Consider the following 26,814-nt stretch of genomic DNA (forward strand, 5'->3'; position numbering starts at 1 on the left):
TCCAATATTCCTCAGCATATTGCATAAGGCATCTTCTTGATAATTCATAGAGATATGCAGGGCCAAATTGTGATTCCTCCTCTGCTCAGGTAGTTCTTCATCACTGAAACTCAAATTATTACATGAGGTAATATTGACCACAATGCCATCAAAATGATCAAATGTCACATCATGATCCACATAGGCTTTCTCTAGGACCTTCTTCAAAGCTTCTCGATGTGCTTACGAACTCATCAGTAGGGATAATACGAATATCTTGGACGGAGTATGCAATAATTGGTCCACTACATTGAAATCACTCTTCTTGATCAATTTCAGCACTTCATCTTGATCAACATCCTGATTCACAATAATGGATTGGTTGGATTGCACAATAGTCTGAATTTGATCTCTTTATCATCATATCTTTAGTCCTCTTAGGAGCTGCAACAACAAATATCTGACCACTTCAGGTCATACCACTTACATCGGTAATGTTCACAGCAAATGGAAGAGCAGGAATATTCACTTCTTTGCCGTCTTCCATATAGTAACATTATACTTTTAAGGCACAACTTTATCAGATACGTAAGGCGTTGGGCCTACCAAACAAATAACCAATGGAGAAGCAGCAGAAATTTGTCTATCATATGCAATAACAACCGGTTATGGGAGATTAAAATGGGGAACTATGGCGTTCACCTCAGACTCATCTTCATTTCTATCCCTCGTAACTTGGATGAGGTTCTGATCCAACATCTCTTGCAAGTCTCTTTTCACAACAACACATCCTAGGTGATCTCTCGAACATACTTGACAAGAAGCATGGTTGTGCTCATAATCGCTCAATTCATATAAGGTAGCATGCATTTCAACCAAGGACCTTCTGGTTAGGTTGACGTCAAAAACTCGATAGTTTCTAGGACATCCTTCGACCATATTCACAGCTGCATTGCCATGTGTAGCGCTAAACTCATGACCATCAAGTTATGGATAAACTTGACGTCAATAAAACCAGAGTCACCACTGCGCTTTTATTGTTTCCAAAAGAAAAGGGAAAAGTATGAACAAAACCCAAAGATAAGAAGTTTTCAAATTAAAACTAATAAAATGTCAGAGATTACAAGTAAGGGGGTTGGTTATACAAAAGGAAGGTGTCAGCATCCAAAGTGTCTTAGGTACTCCTAGGGAGCCCTTTTTTGTATGCAAGTGATTTGGTCTAAATGATGTTTGATAAAATATAGAATGCGGGGATGAGAAAGAGAATTCATTAATTATATTTTTGTATTTGATAAGACCTTCGGTCTTATGCCTATGTACCAACATAAAAATGAGGGATCAAAACCCCGTAGTTCGTGGTAAAAATTTCAAAGAAGTTAGTGAATTGGTTTTAACAAAGGTTTAAATGCAAAGGCACAAAGGCCAAAGATTGAATGGTGTTGTTAGTTCTTTTTGTCCTTTTGAAATTAAAGTCAATATCGTTAAGTTTATTTACAAATTTGATTAAGGGAAATGTTGAAAATTCAGTGGCATAAGACCAAAGTTTTTAATTATTTAAACATGTATAAGTTTTAAAACACGAACAAAGAAGGTTTTTGAAAAGAGGGATAAATTTTGAAATTAAAGAAGTGGGAGGAGATAGAGGGACTATCCTAGACAAACATTAACAATTAAGAGTTGAAAAGATCTGATTAATGGGATGCAATCCAACAGACAAGAATGTCATATAGAAACCCATTTTCCTTTGGACTTTGGCAAGAAACAAGAAATAAGAAATATCCAAGGCAAACCATATGAAGACCAAGGCATCAAATAAAGATAGCCATAATATCCAAGCAATCATTCAAATAGCTAGCAGTCTTTAATGTCTTCCAATGTATCAGATGAAAGAGTCCTTGATCAACTCAGAACAATCATCAGACATAAACAATAGTAACAATATAATAATTAAACATAGAGACAGAGTAATAGTAGAACCAAAGGCACTTAAGGTCTTGCATCAGATGAAAGGCACTGTCAAGGATATCTCAGTCTCAGATAGTGGCATTGGCCAAGTCCTTTAACATAGGGGATGTTGCCTAATCCTAAGTCCCAAAGTTCAGATCAAGTCCAATAGTCAACCAAGATGTTTTTTAGGGTTTTTGTTGTTATTAGGTGTTTTAAGGTCCTAAGACCACAAACAAAAACAAATACAAGCAAACAATATACACAATCACAAGATATGGCTTAAATGAGCAAAGTGAAAAGGACTGAAGCATAAACAAGTTGCATGAAATATAAATGACAATGAATGATAAAGGTGCTAAAATTTAAATTGCATTAAGTAAATGACTTGAAATTAAAGCAATGTTAATAAAAGTTAGTCAACGGTTAGTCAAATGTTAGTGAATAGTTTTAATTGATTAAGTCATTCTTTGGAGAACACTCAACCATTCATTGACAAGTATGAGTTCTTGAACCAAGACATCATCCATGAGAAGGGCTTCAACTTGGATAAATCAACAAGTATGCTACTAGCTCTCATGAATGGAAAAAAGGTCAAGTTTCCACACAGTTCCATGAAGAATGGGAGACTTACAATCTCACTTACTAGAATGTTATGCCTTGAGGGAAAAATTTAGCTCTATGTTAAGCAATCGTAAATGGACTTATGTAGAAGTTACAACTATCTAAGGACATGCCATAAAAATAGAGGTGTTAATTCATGTTAGAGATTTGGTACAAAGAACCAAACTCCTAAAACATACCACACACTAAAATAAATGGGAAAAACCTATCTCAGTTAGACTTATGTTGATTCATCTGACACAAGGTCATTGATGAATCGACTAGCATTTAGACATTAGAGAAATCATTGGTCAATGATGGATTGGGAAATAATAGGGATGAAGATGAAGAGGGAAGGGAAATTAGAAACCCAAATTGATCATTAGAGGAATTTCATCTGATCAATATTATTCATTCATTTTGGGAGATGAAATGTACATTTCATTAATCCCCTAAATCCAATGATATTGATCAAACAAAAGTCAAATCAACCATGACCAAAGTCAAATAGAAAGTCATACATCACAAGACCATAAAAATGGCTCAACATAAATTTTAAACATTTAACCAATTAAAAATCATATTAGAAATGAATTAAAATGAATTTTAAAATGGACAAAACCTCAAATCCCTTCAAAACACCAAATAAATGACCAAGGGATTTATCCAAGGTCAAACAAAGTCAAAGGATCTTAGACACAAAATTTCAATATTTTTGGAAAGTCAGAAGTATTTAAAAAATATTTAAAACAAGTTAAAAATCATTTAATTCATTAAAAATATCAAAATTAATCCAAAAAATGATTTTAATTCATAATATGGAAGAGGGAAATATTTAAAGATTTTTGATGAAAGTCCCATATTTTTTGGATTAAAAATGAAATATTTATGAATAAAATAAAATAAATGGATTAAACATAAAATCAGAAATTAAAAAGAAAATAAAAAAATAAGGGCCATCAGATCTCCCTCATAAATTGAGGTGGCAGATCTGGTGGCCACGCGCATGTCATCCACGCTGGTCCTTAGTCAATGCACGCGTACAATTGGTAATCAAAAGGAAGGGTTGATATTATAACGTTTTAAACAAATCAGATGGTTAGGATGCACGCCAGCATATCACCGGAGCCCTAGCTCTGGTTGTCTTCTCCAGTGGACCTCACCGGACTGGTCCATCCTCAACCATCAAGAAAATAAAAAGTAAGGACACTATTTTGAAGAGAAAAAGCCCAGCAGCTCGAATCTGACCTCAATTTTGTCAAATTCCAAATATATTAAGAGATATGAGGAATTGAATTTTGAGGTACACAATCTGAGTTGCTTCGATTTGACCTCAAAGCAACTCAATCTTGTTGCCTACATTGGCAGGTCTTCAGATAACCAATAAACAAAGAGAATAGTGGATAATTGAGAGAGAATCAAAGGCTTGAAGTTTTGGAAAAATCACCTTCTGGTAGCAATGATTTGGCTTGATCTCAATGTGAATCCACTTGGTTCTTCCTCCTCTTGCTTGCAGTGATCAATTGAGATGAAAATGACAATGAATCCTTGGAGTTTGAATCGCAAAACAGAAGGAGAAATTAAAACTCGATTTCAAAAAAATCGTCAAAGAATTCTATGGAGTAGGGTTCTGAGTTTGCTTGGCAAGGCTTGGATAATGTGTGTCTGTCATTTCTGAAGCAATGCATTTGTATTTATAGGCTAAATGATTCATTTCTACACCAATCCAAAAATGTAAAAAATAGAAATGTTGTGCATGGATGCATGGGCATTGAATTAGGCCCAACCAATAATGTAATTCACTTCAAATTTGTGCACATTTGATACCTAGGTCATCACATGGAAGCATGCAAAAAGAATTATTCATTTGAGTGCAAAAGTTGCCAAAACAAACCCAATAAAGGAACCATGCGCAAGTTTCTCAATTCTTGTCCAAATGAAATGATCTTAGATGATTTGGAAAGGTGACATCAAGGAGAACAAACTTTATGTTGAACACTTCTCCATTTGGATCTTGTATCATGATGAATTTTAAGGTGGAAGTTGGAGAAATCAAACATGGTTGAAAAGTTTCTAAGTACAAAGTCAAATGACCAATTCTTCCACCTTGAATAACTTTTTCTATGAGCTCCAAATGAGAATGGTTTCTTCACAAAAGTTGTAGCTCTTCCATTCCTCTTAAATTTAGTCACAAATTGGACATCATTTGGATTTGGCATGATGGAGTTATTGATTTTAGAAGTTGAGGAAGATTGCTTGTTCAATGGTAATGGCCTAAAATGACCTATAATGTTTCCTCTTGGAACATGCCCTTTCAAGTTGAATTTGACATTTATCAAAGGATCCAAGTTGTATAAGACATCTTGAAATTTATCATGAAACTTGGATGAGCTTCAAATGATAAAAATTGAGCAAGTTATGGTCCTTGGAGGTTGACCTTCTAACTAGGGCACAAACAAAATGACCTATAATCTTTCACCATAAAAAATGACTTTCCAAGCAAAAATATCTCTTGATGTCAACATTAAAGTTGTTTGGATTGTCATAAAGAGTAACTTTTCTCTTTGAATTTTTTTCATATGACAAAGATTGTAGGAGATAGGGTCTAGGGAACCCCAATTTTGACCAATTGACTTTCTCTGGTCAACCTCTTTGACCCAACTTGAAAACTTGAAGTTATCTTGATCTTTAAGACTCATGGAGGATCATATATACTTGATATGGTGTATGATGGAGTATCCCTTGAAATATTTGATCAATTTCTGAAGAAACTTGTTGAGGAAGTCACATAAGATACCCATATGAATTAGGGATTCCAAGGCAAACAAGCTTCAAACTCTTAATGAATTCTTGATAAAATGTACAAATAAAGAACATGGGGATCCATATATGATTCTTAGAACCAATGTGGCCCTCTCCTTGACTGATTTCTTTGCATTGAGAGTCTAAAATCCTAGTTGTAAGCTTGATGAGGCACAGGTGGACACACACTACCTATAAAAGAAACAAAGCTACACATCGACATATTTTTGGTATTTTGGTTAGTAAACAAAAGAAAATAAAGTATGATACAATCAAATAGTGCTTGGTGATATCTCCCAATGAAAACCTAATCACTGAGGGGTGAGGAGGATGCCAAGGTATGATCCGAAAGCCAATGCAAATGATGAGATATCATGAGGGATCTTAGGGTCAAAATTGGGGTCTTACATCTGTCCCTATTTAAGGACATTCTAGATGAGGATGTGAAGGTTAAAATCTTCATATCAACTCAGTATAATGGACTTAAATAACAACATCAAGAAACAAATTTTGGTCCCTAATAGACCTCATGATGCATATGCTATGAATGTTAAAATAATCTTTGTGGGGAATATATTGCCACAAAGGAAAAGAATCCGGAGATAATAAAAGTCCACAGGAGCATAATGCATTCCATAAGGAAAAACTCACTGGGAAGACATAGACTCTGGGGGATAAAAGTTATGCGTAGGCCAGGCTATGACTTGAAAACTGCTGGGAGACACGAGAGGATTTTCCACGAAAATAAATCAGTGGAAAGACTCGGTCGGGGAAAAAGGAAATTTGCATGTATTGGGATAGCACCAATACAACAAGAAACACCTTCTAGGGAAATGCATAAATCAGAATAAAAGATTAAATACTCACACAAAAGGGGATTCATTTTCATTAAGAATTACGACCAAACTCAACTGGGGAAGAAAAAACTTCAACACATGAGTAAAAAGGAGATATTTTATTTATTACCGGTTAATGGATAGGAAGATAATATACTCGGGTAGAGGGACATCCGTTACCGGTTAGGGTAAACGTATCAAGGATGACTCACTAAGGATGACTCATCAAAAATTTATTTGAAGCTTGGAAGGCCATCATTCATTTCAAAACATTATAGGTCATTTTGATTGAAACCCTAATTTTGGGTCAACTTCCCAAGGACCTAACTCATTCATTTTTCATGATTTTGAGGTGGAACCAAATGCATTGGAAATTTTAAGATGTCTATTTCAATTGTTATGTTGGAAAAAAATTCATAATCCTAAAAGAAACACATGTGATAATACAAAACATTATAGGTCACTTTGGACCAAAGTCATTGAAATGTGAAAAAGTCCAACTTCAAGTGGCCATAACTGTCTCATCGAAAATCCAAATGATGCAAAATTTAAGTCCAAATTGATTATCTTGAAAAGATATACAACTTTCATGTTGAAAGTTTTGTCATTTGAGGAATACATCACTGAAGCAGAAGGGCTTGAAGTTGGTCCATTTTGGCAAAATTTCCATATACATGTTTTATACCTTGAACTTCATGACCAGTTTTCAATATTTTCCCAACTCCAAATGGATTTTTGTTCAACATGACATTTGTTCCTCATGTCAAGACTTTTCCAACCATTACCCACATGCCTATGCTTCAATTTGGCAAATGGTATTTTCGAAGAGGAGAAGTTTTGGTTCCAATTATGCATAACATTTGAAAAACTTCTTGCACACCACATTGCCTTGCCATGTACACGTCCAAATTCATTTGTTTCATCACCAGCATGCAAAACCAATCAAGTTTGGGCCTCCCATGCGCCTGTACTGGTCCATGCATGGAGGACCCAACTTCACATGCACATGAGTATTTCATTGCTTGCATCATGCTTGGCTATAAATAGAAGGTTGCATTCACTTCAAAATCCAACCTAAAGGCGCCTGATATTCTGCAGAAGTGAAATCCCAAACCTCCAATAAAAGGAATTTTGTTTTCTCTTTCAATTTTCAAGTTCAATTTTCAACTACATTGGTTGATCTTTGAACTTCAATTCCTGAACCTTGCTTCCTTGCTACCTCAAGAACACACTACATCAAAGAATTGGAGTAGATCAAGTCCTATAAAGTTGCACTTCAAAGGTTGTTGTTCAAACTGTTTTCATTCGAAACTCCTTGGATATTGGTCATTTCTTGCATTGCTTGGTACCTCTGAAGTCCTCATGTGAGAGGCAATTGATTTGAGCTTTTAATTTCATGAATTGAATAAGTTCAGTTTGAACACCACAAATTTCCATCTCAGATTTCTCTCTCTATAGAGATCTTGAGTTGAAACCAAGGGTATAGGGGTGATGTACATCACCCCAGCTTTCTAAGATATATAGATCGTGCATTTTAATGAAGGTTTTGAAACCTGTAAATTTTGGCCGGAACTGTGTGTCTCGCCGGAGAAGACGGTGGTTTCCACCACCGTCCCCACATGGACGAGTTCATGGTCATTGGATCTGTTGCTCTGATCTAATATGGACGCTTGGTTGTTATGGCTTTCATTTAATCCGTGTGCTTCGCTGTTGACTATGGCCTACCATGCGCGCGCGTCTCCCAACCTTGTGATCAACCACGCCAATTAATGAAGTGGGATCCAAGCGCTGTGGATTTTTCTGATTTTTAATTTCTGTTTTAATTTTCTTTTATTTCAATTATTTTCAAAAATTCATAACTTCTTCATTTTTAATCATAAAAATATGGGACCATTTGCATAATTTTCCTCTTAATTTCTAGTTTCTAAAAATGATTTTTTAATATTTTTTATAATTACATTTAATATTTTTTGTGAATTATTTACTTTCTGATTGTTTTTAATTCATTTTAAATGCTTTCCAATATTCAAAAATGCCAAAAATATTTTCTTAACATCTTTGAATGATGATGAATCTATGAAAAATATTCTCATCAATTTCTTAATTGATTTGAGATTTATTTGAGATTTTAGTTCAATTATGTTATTTTTCTTCATTTTTAATTGTTTAAAATTAGTTTCTGCTTTAAAAAAATGACGAAATTTTTTTGTCAAACCTTGTTTGACCATGTTGAACTTATGATGATCCAATTGGACTTTTACAAGTTGATTTAAATTGGATTTGAAGTTTGACTTTTATTTGTTTATTTTAATTCAAGTATTATTTTAATTCCAAAAAATACCAAAAATATTTCTATTGTTTCTTGACTTCTAAGCTTCATCTCACTTCTGTTTACCATTGATTGATGTTGGTTCTATTCATATTTGGTCAATGTGTTTTACTTATGTCATTTGAATTTCAATTATGTACATTCTATTTCTTCTTCTTCTTCTTCTTTTTTCTTTTTGATCAATGAGTTAATGATTGGTGGTTAGCCTTGACATATGAGGGGCTTAACCTTCTTTGATCCAAATCAAATTCATCTTGATCAAAGATCAAGTGAATTGCTTTGCATTAGAGATAGGTTGCTTCTTGGTCAAGCAAAAAACCTAAATCCATACAAGATCATTCTTCTTTTCTTTTGGCATGGCGAGTTGTAGGAGCTTGGCTTACTAGTCATGGTCTCTAACTTGTGTTTGTTTTCCTATAGTTTTATTGACCAGCCTCAGATAGGTGTGACTACTACATTAGTCCACTTACGATTGCTTAACATAGCGCTAAATTGCCTTATGGCACACTAACACTAACTACTAATGAATAACTTTTAAGTCAAGCATTTAATTCTTGCAATTTACTTTAATGCAATTTAATATCTTGCTCATTAATTCATTTGTCTTTGCCCTTTTCTCACTTGAGCTCATGTTTATGTTAATGCAATTTGCCTTTTGCTCACTTGAGCATATTATTGTGTATATACTATTGCCTTGTGCTTGTTTTGTTTTTGTTTGTGTGAACCCAATGCAAAATGGAGAAAGGACTTAGATTTAGGACCTTACCTATGCTAATGGAGTTTCAAGAGCAACTAGGCCTCATGCCTTTAGAATGCTATATATGTTGAAGAGCAACTAGGCCTCATGCCTTTAGAATGCTTAATCTTGAAAGTTGAATTGAAAGGACCCTAATTCTAAACTCACTCTTGTCCATTCTTTTATTTGCATTGTGGAACTTTTTGATTTGTGTGTTCTTGTGTGATAGGGATCCTAAACTTGAGCCAATCAGAAGAACCATTGTCATGGGCATCCAAGATAAGAGATACAGAAGCCAATTGGAAGATTCCTAGGAGCTTGTTTGATTATTTGCTTGATTGTTTGAGTTATTGCTTATGGCTTGCTAATTCCAAAGGAAAGGAGCAACTTGGATCATCTTTATGATCTCAAGAAGAGAAACCCAAGTGGTTTTATTTCTCTTCCCTCATCTTTACATGTTTAGGATCTAGCCATTCTCTTCTTCTCTCCACTCTAACCCAAGCCAAACTTTTGTGCAAACATTAACATTGTTTTTCAAGATTAGAAACCTAGCCATTATGCCTTTGATTTTTCAAACTCTTTTCATAACACTTATTTTGAATTGAATCTTAAGTCAACTTTGACCTTACTTTATGAATACTTTTCATTTGTAAATACAACTCACTCAATTGTCTTTGTGGTTCCAATGACCATTTGTATTAAAGCTTTTCATAAACATTAGCTATTAGGTTTGAGTTATCCTAGAGGTTGATATAATACTCACATGTATCCTTAGTGATGGACTATAAGTCTTCATGCTTATTATAGGGTTAACCCCTCATTAGCATGTTGAAGCTCTCTTCACATGGTGGATTTGTGGTTTTAGGTCGAGTTTTCTCCCATTGATAAGAAAAGACCTTAAGGCTTTTGACCAATCAATTCACCAACTTCTTTTGAGATTTTTACCCCGAACTACGAGGTTTTGATCCTACCTTTGTGATGGTACGTAGGCAATGGGTTTATCCATTCAAACACAACATTGTAAATAAATTGTATATTCTTTTCTCATCTCCCCAATCATGTTTGCACAAATATTTTCACAGATACCAACCTACCTTACAACATTTGTAAAAAGGGCTCCCTTAGAGTACTAAGGATGTTTTGGGTGCTTAAAACCTTCCCATTGCATAACCAACCCCCTTACCCAGATCTCTGACATTTTTATTAGTTTTTGATTTGATAAAACTTCTCGGGTTTTGTTCGCTTTCTAACCTTGCCTTTAGATAAATAGAAGTGCGGTGGCGACTCAAATTGTATGATTTACTTTTGATTTAGTCAATAAATCTAAAGGTAACGAATACCCCGCTACAGTCACAACCATTTTTTGAATGATCTTCTTAATGTTCTTATTCACAACATCAACAACCCTGTTCATCTTGGGTCTGTAAGGAAAAGAGTTATGATGTGAAATCTTGAAGTCTTTGCAAATAGCTTCCACCATGTTATTATTCAAGTTCGATAAATTATCAATAATGATCTTACTTGGCACACAATAACGACATATAATCTGATTCTTGATAAATCAGACCATAATTTTCTTGGTCATATTTGCATATGATGTCGCTTCAACCCACTTTGTGAAGTAGTCAATAACCACCAGAATGAAACGATGTTCGTTCAATGCTTTGGGCTCAATCATGCAGATTATATCAATTCCCCACATGGAGAAGGGCCATGGGGAGGAAATGACATTCAATAGTGTCGGAGGAAAATGAATCTTATCTGCATAAATTTGACACTTGTGGCATTTCTTCACAAACTTGCAACAGTCATATTCCATTGTCAACTAATAGTAACCTGCTCTCAACATTTCCTTCGCCATAGCATGTCCTTTGGAATGAGTACCAAAGGAACCTTCATGGACTTCAGTCATAAATAGAACCATATCGAAGTTTCTCTTATAAAGCACATCTCCATTTAGGTAAAAGTTGCCTGCTAATCTTCTCAAAGTCTTCTTATCTTTCAAAGATTCCCCAGACGGGTAAATCTGGCTTTGGAGGAAACATTTGATATCATAATACCATGGCTTTTAATCATTAACTTATTCAATAGTAATCACATGAGCTGGCCTATCAAGACGCATCACATTCAAATTAGGAACTTTATTCCAAAAATTAACCATAATCATAGAAGCCAACATTGCAAGAGCATTTGCCATCCGGTTTTCATTCCGAGGGTTATGATGAAACTCAACCTTTGTAAAGAAATTTGAAAATTCTTCTCGCATAATCTCTACATGGTATCAAACTGGGTTGATTCGTTTCCCATTAACCTTTGATCTGATTCATACCCAAAGCTGAATCTCCATAGATGTCAAGATATTTTATTCTGAGATCAATGGCCTTCAAGCCCCATAATGCAAGATTCATACTAAGCCATATTGTTTGTACACTTGAAGGTCAATCTAGCTGTAAACGGAAAATGAGTGCCTTGAGGAGTAATAATCACTGCCCCAATGCCATTACCATATGAATTAACAACTCCATCAAATACCATGCCCCAACGGGAAGTAGGTTATGGCCATTCTTCAAGCAATGGTTCATCACAATATTTCATTCGCAAGTAGAAAATCTCTTCATCAGGGAAATCATACTGCAATGACTAATAATCTTCAATAGGTTGGTAGACAATATTGGCAGACTTTTCCGTCCTTCTTAGGAACAATCACGATATGGGCCACCTATTGCAGATACTCAGAGGTAACAAGGAAACTAGTATCAATCTTCTTCTGCACTTCCTCCTTAATCTTTAATGCCATATCAGGATGAGTTCTTCTCAATTTCTTCTTGACCGGCGGGCATTCTGGATTCAAAGGCAATTCATGCTCCAACATCTTAGAATCCAAACCAGGCATATCTTGATAGGACCAAGCAAACACATCAGAATTCTCTCGAAGAAGATCAATCTACCCCTTCTTAGCTTCCGAACACAATTGAGACCCAATCTTAACTTCCTTCACTTCATCCTCAGAACCTAAGTTGACTAATTCAATCTGCTCTTCAAATGGCTGAATGGATTTTTCCTCATGCTCAAGGAAATGAGATAAGTCATCTAATACTTCTTCATCATCGTTCTCTCCCTCAGCTTCAAACACAGGGAAATCAAAGTTTGGAGATGGAGTAAGATCATTACATTCAAGGGGTTTTAGAACTAACCCGCATGACGATTTGATATTTTGATTTTAGAGAAGTGAAGTGCAAACAAATATTATGCAGATAAAAGATTATTATTTATTTATGTTTTTTGTGATTACCATTTTCAGAAAAAGCAAAAAAGTAAAAATAAAACATCATAGATGTGGATGAATAAAATTGTATTTCATTGATGATAATAAGGAAAATGCTCAACAATGTTCACTTCTCCCTTAGGCATAGGAAAATGATTTTTCTTAAAATAATGAAAACAAATTACTTAGAACAGTGCATAACAACAGGAGCATCAACAACAATCTAGTTGTTGCAAGTCTGGCCGTGAGCCACAAAGTTTGCGTAAGCCTCGTCTTCATCACTATCTTCAATAATGGCAACTAAGTGTTAATTATCCTCATGAATGAACCATCCACCACGAAAAACCGGTTGCACAACCTTGACATTGGAGTCGAATGGCCCTTGCTGAAACCCTAGCCATGCTCTGTTCTTATTCTCAATGATTTTTATAACACGACCCCACTTATCGGTGTTGCCAGCCTGAATAGCCTCTTGTGCATCCTTTAAAGAAGACATGGGTACCCTAACTTTCTTTAATTCATCAACGATAGTAAAATATGTAAAATATGACAAATGGCTTACCAATAATGCTTTCTCTCCACCAACAATGACAAGCTTTTCGTTCTTCACAAATTTCACCTTTTGGTGTAGAGTAGATGTTACAGCTCCAACTTCATGAATCCATGGTCTTCCCAACAAACAACTGTAGGCCAGGTGAATATCCATTACCTGAAAAGTAATTTTGAAATCACTCAGACCTATCTTAACTGGAAGGTCCACCTCTGCAATGATAGTTTTATGAGAACCGTCAAATGCATTAACAACCACGCCATTGTACCTCATCGGGGCGCCTTGGTAAGAAATTCTTGATAGAGTTGACTTCGGCAGCATATTGGACAGAGCGTCCTCTTTGCAATTCATCGAAATATGGAGCGCCAAATTGTGATTCCTACCTTCCTTAGGAAGTTCTTCATAACAGAAGCTCAGATTGTTACAAGAAGTGATATTGGCAATAATGTGGTCAAACTGATCAACAGTAACATCGTGTTCCACATAAGCTTGTTCCAATACCCTTTTCAAAGCTTCTCTGTGTGCCTCAGAAGTCATCAGCAATGACAACACATAAATTTTTAATGGCATTTGAAGCAGTTACTCCACAACATTAAATTTACTTCTTTTAATTAGGCACAATACCACATCATCATCATTAGCCTTCAACTTGCTGGATTAACTAGACTAATACGTAGTAGCACTAACTAGATCAACTACAGGAATCTCTGCCTTCTTGCCCACGGAAACATCTTCCATAACCTTTGGAAACACCTGATTGAACACACGACCACTACGGATCACCTTCGCTATATCCGAAAGATTCACCACTGAATCTGCAACGGGAAGAGGAACCTCTTCACCATTCTCAATCATGGTGGATTTATACTTGTATGACATAACTTTATTGGATGAGTAGGGGAAGGGTCCCGCTAACCGTATGACTAACGATGATACTGATCTATTGACATTATTGTTGTTGCTGATATCAAATTGAATAACTACCCGCTCAGGGGTTTTGAGCACTGACACGATGACATTCACATCATCTCCCATATACCTAGACTATTGAACTTGAATAACATTCTCATCCATCAACCTTTGAATATCTCTTTTGAAAATTACACACCCTCGAGGGTTCATACAGCAAATAACACAACCATCATGGTCATGTTCACAATGGCTCACCAGACACAAATCTTTGTGGATATCCACCAAGAACCTACGGATACGACACACATTAAATACCCTAAAATTTCCCATACAACCGTCTACCATGTTTACAGAAGCGTTGCCATGAGCAGGCAATGAATTGGCTTTGACATTCGGTGCTTTCTCCTCAAAGGACACCATACCACTTTTGACAAGCTTATGAACTTCATACTTCAGCGAATAACAGTTCTCAATATCATGACCAGGAGCTCCCTGGTGAATATCACAATGAAGATCATGTTTGAACCACCATGGCAGTGGCTCAGGAATTTGTGAAGGGTTCCTTGGCTGGATAAGATTCTTGACTACCAAGGATGGGTACAATTATGCATACGTCATAGGAATAGGGTCAAAAGAGACCTTTCTTCCTCTCATAGTTATGCTAATGATTGTTGTTGTTGTTGTAGTTGGTTCATTATTGCGGTTGTTGTTGATGTTGTTGTTGAATTGGAACTGATTGATTGGTTGAGTTATTGGGAAAAACTAGAATTACCGATGATACCTGGTGCTGATGTTGATGGGATTGGAAACTTTTCCTCACATGAGGTCTCCTCTGCTTCCCTGCAGATACCACATTAGTTTATCCTTCCTTCTTCTTGGAGAAGCTACCACCATACTTCTTATTTGTCGTCACTTCATCTTTGGACAAACATCCTTCACTGACTCATTCCTCTAATCTCATCCCCATGTTTACCATATCAATAAAATCATTGGGGGCACTTTCGATCATACATTCATAATAAAATGAACTCATCATTTTCAGGAAAATCTTGTTCATCTCTTTTTCTTCCAAAGGAGGACTAATCTGGGAAGCTATCTCCCTTCATCTTTGGGCATATTCTTTAAATGTCTCCTTATCCTTATGAGACATCGATCTCAACTGATCACTATCTGGCGCGATATCAACATTTCACTTATACTGCTTGACAAAGGCTTCACCCAAGTCATTGAAAGTATGAATACGAGCATTGTTCGGACCTACATACCATCTAAGTGCAAAATCGGCCAGACTGTCCTGGAAGTAGTGAATAAGCAGTCGATCATTATCAATTTTAGTAGACATATCATACCAAGCCCTAGGAGCTTGCTTCAAACCATAAAGGGCATTCTTCAATCTGTACACATGCTTTGGAAGATTTGGATTTATGAATCCTTTAGGTTGTTCAACATATACTTCCTCATTTAAGTAGCCATTCAAGAAGGCACTTTTTACATCCATTTGGAACTGTTTGAATTTCAGAATACATGCCACTCCAAGCAATAGTCTAATGGATGCAGGACGAGCTACAGGGGCAAATGTTTCATCAAAATCCACTCCTTCAACTTGAGTATATCCTTGTGCTACCAATCTTGCTTTGTTTTTGGTAACCACCCCTTGTTCATCAGATTTATTCTTATACACCCACTTTGTACCTATGACATTTACTCCTTCAGGTCTAGGAACCAGTTCCCATACTTCATTCCTCTTGAATTGTCCTAACTCCTCCTGCATGGCATTGATCCAGAACTCATCAGTCAAGGCTTCCTTGACATTCCTAGGCTCAATCTTGGATACAAAGCAGCCATGTGAGATCACTTCCCTTGATCTAGTTGTGACCCCTTTATTTGGATCTCCTATAATGAGATCTTTGGGATGATCCTTCTGAATTCTAATGGAGGGTCCTTTGTTGATTTTGTCATCTTCAGGTTCAGCTTGAGGAGGTTCACTCTCCTTATTTTTGTCTGAGAAATCAGCTGAGGGATCATTCAGAGATGTCTCAACATCGTCTGTGACATTCGTCTGTTGGTCATCAACCACAATATTGATAAACTCCATCATTACTTTTGTTCTTGAATTAAAGACTCTATATGATCTGCTGTTTATTGAGTATCTCAGGAAAATTCCTTCATCACTTTTGGGATCCATCTTCCTTCTTTGTTCACGATCAGTCAAGATGTAACATTTACTACCAAACACATGAAAGTATTTGATTGTAGGTCTTCTCCCTTTCCACACTTCATATAGGGTTGTAGGAGTCCCTTTCTTCAAGGTCACTCTATTATGAACATAGCAGCTTGTGTTCATAGCTTCATCCCAAACGTGGTAAGGCAATTTCTTAGCATGAAACATAGCTCTGGCTGATTCTTAAAGGGTTTTATTCTTCCTTTCCACCATACCATTTTGCTGGGGAGTAATCGGAGATGAGAACTCATGATGATTTCCTTCTGAAGAACAGAATTCAGCAAATTTGATGTTCTCAAATTCCTTCCCATGATCACTTCTAATTTTGATAACTGAACTTTCCTTTTCTCTTTGAAGTTTTAGACAAAGATCTTTGAAGACTTCAAAAACATCAGATTTTTCTCTTATAAAATTGATCCAGGTGTATCTGGAGAAGTCATCCACCACTGGATAAGCATACTTCTTCCCACCAAGGCTTTCCACATGCATGGGTCCCATCAAATCCATATGGAGGAGTTCCAGAACTTTTGAAGTAGTGTCATGTCTGAGCTTCTGGTGTGACATCCTTGTCTGTTTTCCAATCTGACATTCTCCACAGACTTTTCCTTCATCAATCTTCAAGTTGGGAATTCCTCTAACAGCTTCAACAGATATAATCCTCTTCATACCTTTAAGATGTAGATGGCCTAATATTTGATGCCATATCTTCACTTCTTCTTCTTTGGCTAAAGTACACATTGAAGAATAACCAATTTCTTGAGAACTCCACATGTAACAGTTGTCTTTAAACCTGACTCCTTTCATGATCACTTCACTTTCTTTGTTAGTAATCAGACATTCAGTTTTAGTGAAGTTAACATTTAGACCTTGGTCACACAATTGACTGATGCTTATTAAAATTGCAATCAATCCCTTAACAAGTAGTACATTGTCAAGGTCAGGAACTCCAGGGCAGTCAAGCTTACCAATCCCCTTGATTTCACCCTTTGCTCAATCTCCAAAGGTTACATAGCTGGTGGCATGAGGATGAAGGCCAGTTAGCAGGTTTTTGTTTCCAGTCATGTGTCTGGAGCACCCACTGTCAAAATACCAATCTTCTTTGGTTGAAACTCTGAAGGAAGTGTGAGCTCTCAGACATGTAACATTAGTCCTAGGAACCCATTGCTTTTTGTTGACAGGTTTGTGCTGTTTGGGTCTAGGTTGATGATGAGCAGGACTAGGATAGCCATACAACTTATAGCAGAATGGTTTTATGTGGCCAAATTTTCCACAGTAATGGCATCTCCATCTCTGATGTTTCCCTTTCTGCTGTCTTCCTTTATGATGTTGTGACATTTGATGTGACATCTCTGGTTTGCTCCCAGTGTGACTGCACTTAGGTTTGGACTTTGGTTAGCTACCAGAGTGGCTGCACTCAGGTTTAGATTCATTGAACCCAATGCCAGACTTGTCTCCTGTTATTTGTCCAGTCTGAAGAATTTTGTCTAAGGTGTCAGATCGATTGTTTAGCATTCTTACATACTTGGTCATCTCATCCAGTTTAGAATTTAAGAATACAGCTTCAGTCTTCAACTTGGAGATGGTTTCCACATGTTCTGCCTTCTCATTCTCCAGCTGTGTTATCACTTTCTTCTGGCTTTCAACTTATTGACACACTTCTGCACTTCTGTGACACAACTTTCTGTAGGTAGTGGCCAACTCTTCAAAGGTTACTTCATCATCACTTGAGTCTTCATCAGAACCCCATCTTCCAGTCAAGGCAGTCACAAGATTGTAGACTCTTCTGTTTCACTTTCATCAGACCAAGTGGCAGCAAGACTCCTCTTCTGTTTCTTGAGGTAGGTTACACATTCAGTTCTAATGTGTCCATACCCATCACATTCATGGCACTGAACTCCTTTTTCCTCTTTGGGCTTTTCATCTGACCTTGTTCTTCTTCCAGCATTGTTAGATTTACTGATGTCAGATGAGATGTTCTTGACATTAGCCTTAGATCTTACATCCATATTTTTCAGAAGTCTGTTGAACTGTCCTCCCAGCATTGCTACATCATTTGCCAGATCTTTATCAATATCTTGACCACCTTCCTCCTCTTCCTCCTCAGTGTTTGACATGAAGGCTATGCTTTTGGCTTTCTTTTCAGATCCATCACATATTCCCATCTCAAATGTTTGGAGGGATCCAATTAGCTCATCAACTCTCATATTGGAGAAGTCTTGAGACTCTTCTATGGCTCTCACCTTCATAGCAAATCTCTTAGGGAGTGAGCTGAGTATTTTCCTTACTAATTTTTCATCTGACATATTCTCCCCTAGGGCTCCTGAGGCATTAGCAATTTCAAGGATATTCATATGAAATTCATGAATATTTTCATCTTCTTTCATCCTTAAATTTTCAAACTTGGTAGTGAGCAGTTGCAGTCTAGACATCTTCACTCTAGAGGTGCCTTCATGAGTGGTTTTGAGAATGTCCCAAGCATCTTTAGCCACCTCACAGCTGTTTACTAATTTGAAGATATTCTTGTCTACTCCATTGAATATAGCATTCAATGCTTTAGAATTTCCAAGGGTTGGATCATCCTCCTCCTTGGTCCATTGTTCTTCAAGCTTTTTATCAGTTGTAGCTTCTCCTTCCTTAGTAACTACTGAATGTTCCCAGCCTGTTAACACAGCCTTCCAAGCCTTATTATCCAGTGGTTTTAGGAAGGCTACCAGTCGCGGTTTCCAGTAGTCATAGTTGGATCCATCCAAAATAGGTGGTCTGTGAACAGATCCTCCATCTCTCTCCATAGTACCAGAAAGTATCGTCCCTAGATCTCACCCAGAACCAGAGCAGGATGCCTGCTCTGATACCAATTGAAATTCTTGTATCAGATATGATATGTCGAAGGTAATGTCACGACACTAATATCTGAACAATACAAACAGGATAAAAGATAAAGAACAATAATGCAAGAGACACAAGCAATTGTTAACCCAGTTCGGTGCAAACTCCCCTACGTCTGGGGGCTACCAAGCCAGGAAGGAAATCCACTAAAATAGAATCAGTTCAAAGACTCTCAGTAAACAACACAAGTTACAGTCTTTTTCACCTAATCTCTACCCGTGTTACTTCTACCTGAGAACTCTTAGATATGAGATCCCACTCACTCCCCCTCAATCACACCAGTGATATAAACAAGAACTACAATGAAAAGAAGACACTCTTCAAAGACACACACTTGATCTTACTTAACAACTTCAATCAAGTAGACACACAGTCATGCTTAAAATCCTAGAGTGACAAATTACAACTCAAAAATCAGACCAATTCAATCATCTATGGATGAATTGAATGGCTTACCATTCACACGACCACACAAGACTAAAACCCTTATTCTCTCTCAATATTTCGTTCGTTATTTCTTGTGTATCAAATCAGGTTTTCCATGTCCTTTTTATAGAAGCATTTGGCTTAGCTTGGACATCATAAAATCCTAAAACTATTTTCCATTTAAATCTTCTCATGACAATTGATTAGATCTCTTTGGAAAATAAGTTAATCTCGTTGTAATTACTGATTGATAGCGTGTTCAATCATCTCATCAATCAAACATAGATTTGCATTAAAAACGCAATAACATAATACATAACATTCAGACTGAATGTTCTGTATACAGATGTCATGACATCGGGTCTGACATCTCAATAAAATCTTGCATAATTACATATTAAACATCCAGCAGGTACATGATGTCTTATTTTAATACAACACATGTGACATCTTGTGAACACTCTAGGTTTTACCAAAATTGCTGCCAACACTACAACCAACAACAGTCATCCCAAATTTGCACAAAAATATGTCACCAATAAATATAAACATATAACACACATAAGCAAAATGTAGGCTAAACCCACTAGGAGAGATGGATTCCCCAGTAGATTCGCCACTTTTATGTAGCGGGGTTTTCGTTACCTTTAGGTTTATTGACTAAACCAAAAGTAAACATACAATTCGAGTCGCCACCGCACTTTTATTTGTCCAAAGGAAAGGCTAAAAAGAGAACAAAAGCCAAGTAGGAAGTTTTATCAAATCAAAAACTAGTACAAATGTCAGAGATTTAGGTAAGGGGGTTGGTTATGAAATGGGAAAGTTTTACGCACCAAAAACATCCTTAGTACTCTAATGGAACCTCTTTTTCCAAACATGTGTTGTAGGTTGGTATTTGTGAAAATATGTGCAAAAGATTGGGGGATGAGAAGAGAATAGATTATAATTACAAATTTGTTGTTTGAATGGATGAACCCATTGCCTACGTACCATCACAAAGGTAGGATCAAAACCTCATAGTTCGGGATTTAAATATCAAAGATTAGTGAATTGATTTAATCAAAAGCTATAAGGTCTTTTGTTATCAAAGGGAGAAAACTCAACCTAATCCAACAATCCACCATGTGAGGAGGGCGTTAACATGCTAGTGAGGGGTTAACCCTATAATAAGCATGGAAGACTTATAATTCAACCACTAAGGATGAGGTGAGATTTACATCAACCATTATGATAACTCAAACCTATGACTAATGTTTTTGAAAAGTTTTAACAAAGTTGGTCATTGGAACCACAAAAACAACTTGAAGTGAGTTATATTTATAAGTTAGGTTTATTTACAAAATGAAGTCAAAGTTGGATTAAGATTTATTCACAATGAGTGTTTATGAAAAGATTTTGCAAAGTCAAAGGCATAAGGCCTAGGTTTCTAATTTGAAACAAAGTCAAAGTTTGAAAGAAAAGATTTTGGCTTGGGTTAGAGTGAGGAGAATAAGAGAAGGGCTAGTCCTAAAGCATACAAAGATAAAAAGGGAGAAGATAAAACCCTTGGAGTTCCTTTTCTTGAAATCATAGAGATGACTCAAGGTGCTCCTTTCCTTTGGACTTACCAAACACTCTATCAATCAAACAAATATTTAGATTCAAGCTCCTAGGATCTCCATTTTGCTTGTCTCTATTAACTTGGCTACTCATGACAATGGTCCTCTTTAGTATCTCAAGATGGAATCCCTATCACACAAGAGCAAACATCAAAAAGTTCACAACACAATAAGGGGAATGGACAAAGAAAGAGTTTAGATGAGAAGTCCTTTAAAGTCAACTTTGAGATTTAGCATTCTGAAGGCATGAGGCCTAGTTTCTCTTCAACAAGTTTAGCATTCTAAAGGCTGAGGCCTAATTGCTCTTGAACTCCTTTAAGCATGGGTATGTCCTAATTCTAAGTCCTTTCTCCTTTTTGCATTAGGCTCACACAAAACAAAGACATAACAAACACAAGACAACAATATATTTATATACAATAATGAGATCAAATGAGCAAAAGGAGAATGACATAAACATAAAATATGTGCTCAAGTGAGTAAAATGAAAATCAATATGAATAAAGGAGCAAGAAATAAATTTCATTAAAGTAAAGGGTGAGAAATTAAATGCTCGAATTAAAGTTAGTAATTAGTATGGTTATGTTAGTTTGTCATAAGACAATGTAGCGCTATGTTAAGCAATCGTAAGTGGACTAATGTAGTAGTCACACCTATCTGAGGCCGGTCAATAAAACTATAGGCAAATAAACACAAGTTAGAGGTCATGACTAGTAAGCCAAGCTCCACAAACTTGCCATGCCAAAACAAAAGGGGAAGGGCCTTTTATGGACTTTAGGTTTTTTGCTTGACCAAGAAGCAACCTATATTGGACACAAAACAACTCACTTGATCTTGGATCAAGTTGAGTTTGGTTTGGATCAAAGAAGGTTAAACCTCTCATTTGTCAAGACCAACCATAAGAAATTAACTTATTGGCCAAAATAAAAAGAATGGGATGAAGATGAAATGGATGGAAAGAGAGTTCAAGCATCAAACTCAATTGATCAAATGTGAACCAAGTCATCATCAATCAATGCTAAACAGAAGAGAAATGAAGATTACAAGTCAACAAGTCAACCATAATTTTTTGGTAATTTTTGAATTAAAAATAAATGCAAAATAAAATAAACAAAATATGGTCAAACCTCAAATTTAATTCAAATTAACTTCAACAAGTCCAATTAAATTCTCATAGGTCTAACATGGCCAAACAAACTTTGACAAATTTTCTCAACAATTTTTGGAATCAGAAACTATTTTAAAAAACAATTAAAAACAATGAAAAATAACATAATATGAATTAAAATCTCAAATAAATCTCAAATCAAATAAGAAATTGATGAGACTATTTTTCATTGACTTATCATGATCCGTAGGTGTTAGGAAAATATTTTTGGATTTTTCAAATATCATAAAGTAATTAAAAATGAATTAAAACTATTAAAAATCAAATAATTCACAAAAAATATTAAATGAAGTCACAAAAATAATTAAAAATCAAAATATGAAACTAGATTTTCAAGAATTTTTTTGGCATTGGTCTCATATTTTTGTGATATCAAATAAAATATTTATGAATTTTTGAAAATAAAAGGAATTAACCGAAATTAAAAGAAAATAAGAAAAATAGAAAAATCCAGTGCCATCATATCAATTCATTAATTGACGTGGCAAGGCGTCAAGGGCTCAGAGGCGCGGATACGTGATACACTTGAGTCAAGCGTGCAACACTTTGCATTAAAATAAGTAAACACATTGGATGGCCACGATTATAACATTTATGCACGATCCAAGGGCTCAGACTCAAACATGTGGGGATGGTGGTGGAAACCACCATCTTCTCCGGTGATCTAACCATTTCCGGCCACCACTCGCAGGGAAATAAATTGTAATGAAAAAAAAGAAGAGGACATCAAAATGAAGATGAGGTGATGTACATAACCACTGTAACCATGGATCATCCTCACTCTTCCTATTTAGAGAGGAATGTGAGCTTGAAGATCATGGTGTGTCAACTAGAATGGTACGATTTGAACAATTAAGACCACCATTGGCCTGCCTCAAGTGAGGGGACTTCAGAAAACCACACAAACCAAAGAAAATCACATTGTATTGCAAGATCTAGATCAAAAAACTTTGAGGTTCTACCTTTGAAATGAAGCTTCAAATGCCACGAATCCTCCAAGCTCTTGATCTACTTTTGCTCACTACGCCAAATAAGGGAAAAGATGGCGCTTTTTTTGGCCTATAACAGCGCTTTAAAGCGCCCTCTAATCTGGCACTGGCATAGGTAAAGACAGCGCTTTTTTCCTGGTGAAAGCGCTCTCTAAAGTGGCGCTTTAAGCCCTTTAAGGGCCACTTTAGAGGGCGCTTTTTAAAGAAAGCGCCCTCTAAAGTGGAAACTTTTAATGGTTTAGAGGGCGCTTTTACTGGAAAGCTCCCTCTAAAGTGGAAACTTTTAAGGGTTTAGAGGGCGCTTTTACTGGAAAGTGCCCTCTAAAGTGGAAATTTAAAGGGTTTAGAGGGCGCTTATTTTGGAAAGCTCCCTCTAAAGTGGGTGGTTATTTAATTTTTTTTTTAAAAAGCGCTATATTTATTTATTTATTTTAGACAACCTGTATATTGAAGCAGTACACCTAAAACTGTATAATTTGAAGCCCTTTTTCACACATTGCATTCAACAAGCCTTATATACAACAATCCATACATATACAACAATCCACTGATATATAATCGTTTAACTTCTAAAGATTCTAAATATACAACCAATTCATAACTTAAAAAGAAATAAAACTAAGTAGCAAAAGCATCTCTGAGATGTATGTTTTTTTTGCTAGCCGCAGTCTTCTTAGCAACAACCTCTTTTTGTTCAATATCAATAGCATGAAACCTAAAATATCATAAAATTAGTTAGGTGAAGTATAAGATCAAGAATTAACATTTTCTATGCATAAATATCATATAATTGTGTTTATACCTTTTTTTTTATGCAACTGACTCGATTTGCTGTAATAAAAGCCATTTTATCTGTAATAAAGAAAACAATTAAAATCATTTGACCTGTACCTTTTTCACTAAGTTCTCTTTCTTTTCTTGGTTGGAATATGTTCTACATGTCTCTTAACAACACGGACGGTTGGATTGATTCAAATACCCTCATTATGATCATTTCTAATATATGAATCATTTGATATAATATTCCTTCAGACAAACTTATAAATATACATCCTGCAGTAATTTCATAGCAAGGAGAAATATATATAACGAGATAACAACTATGGCAACAACCACAGTGACTCATTCTTATTGTCAGCAGCAGCAGTAAGAACAAATCATATACATAAGTTTATTGAATGAAATCTCCCTAAGAGATGTTGTATTTCTGTGTCTGGTTATTTACCGCAAAGGCGATAACATAGTTCTTCAGCCTGCTCGTCAGGGTTACGGTTTGACAGAGAAAAAATGCCACTTCTTCCATTGTTCAAACATGCCACGTTAAGTTTGTTTCCGATCTGGTAATCCTGCAGCATTACATCACAAAAATGTTAGCATCAGTAACATTTCAAGTTTCATTGTTGAATTTTTCAAGCATCAAATCATCATAAGAAAATTTGTTTGGCAAATAAATTAACCATATATGCAGAATCGAAACTGGATCTTTTAATATGTGTCAACAGAACTAAAGATTAGTTATATCAGTTGTAATCACTTTTATGCCGGTGCTTCATAGAAGCTGCATAGATCAAGCAAATACATAAGGAAGTAGCATAGCAGCATCGCTCACCTCACAAGAAATGTAGCCTGGTTTACAGCTCGGAGGGGCACATGTTATATAATGGCACCAAGAGCAGTAATCATTCAAGTCCACCCCTTTAAAGAACAAGACGCCGCCGCCGACCAATCTGTAAACAACCACTTTCACATTGGAGACACTAGTACATAACAATGTAATTCACCTAACAACAACAAAAAAAAAGGAGAGAGACACTACCCAACACTAAGTAGCACAAAAGAGATAATCCGAAGCGCATATTGATAAGATTCTTGCTTCTGGGAAGTATTAGACTTGTTTAGATTAAGCCAATGATGCTGACGGCGAGTCAAAATGACAAATCCAAGAAGAAATCCTGATGTAAACCCTCCAATGTACTAAAATTACTTCCAAATGGAAAAGTTCCAAGAGCTAAGACCAAAAATGAACAATAGCGAACGTCAGAAGAGAAACCAAGTAATATGAAGATTAGAAAAATACCTATGGTGTCAAAATCGAACAACTAACAACGAATTAATAGAAGGAGGAAACGTCGTAGATCTAACAGAGGTGGAAGGAGAACGCCTTAGAAGTAGCGAAAATCGTAGCAGTGAGAACCCTAACGTGAAAAAGAACGAAAATAACAGAGAGTGAAATAACAAAACGCGCAGTATGTTATAATTTTAATGTTTACTAAAGGGGACCTTAGAGGGCGCTTGTGGAAAAAAAGCGCCCTCTAAAGGGGGCCTAAGAGGGCGCTTATGAAAGCGCTCTCTAAGGCTTTCCAAAAGCGCTTTATAAACTGGAAATGCACATGGACTTATAGAGCGCTTTTTTAAAAGCGCCCTCTAAGGGTAACCTTAGAGGGCGCTTTCTAAAAAGCGCCCTGTATTGTTGTACCTCTATCTCCTCCTTATTTTTTCGCTTCACCTTAGAGAGCGCTTTATTACAAAAGCGCCCTCTAAAGTGCGCTGTCTATTCCAGTTGTTCGCTCCTTATTTTTTCGCTTCACTTTAGAGTGCACTTTTGTAATAAAGCGCCCTCTAAGGTGCGCTGTCTATTCCAGTTTTTGGCGTAGTGGCTCTAGAAGTGTGATGGAGATGATAGGTTAAGGAATTGAGCTTTGAAAATCAACTAATGATGTTGAATTTCAAGCTTGAAAGAGAAAGAGAAAACTGAAAATTCCTTTAGTGAGGGTTGGGATTTCAATTCAGCAGCAATTCAGATCTCCACTTGGTTGCCAAATGAATGGAATTGAGGTCTTATTTATAGCTGGAGAGGGTTGCAAGTCATGGTTCCCTCGTGCGCATGGGATTTGATCTCCTATTGCATGGGTTTGTACAGGCGCATGTAAGTCCCAATGATGGGTGCAAATCCTTGGTGATACCAACTGGAAATGAATTGGACGTGCATAATGAACTACACAAGCTTGCACATCAAGTTATGTCATGAAATGCCAAAATGGACATAAAGAAACAACTCTTCAAAACTCACTCATGGGAAGTCCAAAAAGGTAATGTGATTAATGGTTGGAAAGCTCTTGAAATAAGGAACAAAAGTCATGTTAGGAAAAAATTCATTTGGCATTTGGAAATTAGTGAAAACTGGTTGTGAGAGTTTGGGCACAAAACATGTCTAAGTCACCTTTGAAATATTTTACTAAAAGCAAGCCTCTTCAAGCCCTTCTGTTTCAATGATGCAAGCTTCAAATAGAAAAACCTCCAACATCAAAGTTGTATATGTTTTCAAGATGATCAATTTATACTGATATTTTCATCATTTGGATTTTTCATGAAAACATTATGCGCATTTGAAGTTGAGCATTTTTAAATTCAATGACTTAGGTCCAAAGTAACCTATAATGTTTTGTATTATCACATGTATTTATTTTTGGATTATTAAATTTTGTCCAACATAACATTTTAATTAGACATCTTAATCTTTCCAATACACTTGGTCTCACCTCAAAATCATAAAAATTAAGGAAGTTAGGT

At 36.1% G+C, this 26,814-nt stretch overlaps 1 long non-coding RNA gene across 1 annotated transcript; it reads right to left on the reverse strand.

Annotated features, from left to right (window-relative positions):
* Nucleotides 1-24,267: 24,267 nt before the first annotated feature.
* LOC127087076 (uncharacterized) lies at nucleotides 24,268-25,211 on the reverse strand. Its single transcript, XR_007789770.1, has 3 exons — nucleotides 25,061-25,211; nucleotides 24,854-24,971; nucleotides 24,268-24,590 (listed from the first exon to the last, which is right to left on the reverse strand). It is a non-coding gene; the product is annotated as an uncharacterized LOC127087076 (long non-coding RNA).
* Between the last annotated feature and the right edge of the window lie 1,603 nt (nucleotides 25,212-26,814).

This window comes from Lathyrus oleraceus, chromosome 5 (assembly GCF_024323335.1).
Source record: "Lathyrus oleraceus cultivar Zhongwan6 chromosome 5, CAAS_Psat_ZW6_1.0, whole genome shotgun sequence".
In the NCBI taxonomy this organism is placed as follows: Eukaryota; Viridiplantae; Streptophyta; class Magnoliopsida; order Fabales; family Fabaceae; genus Lathyrus; species Lathyrus oleraceus.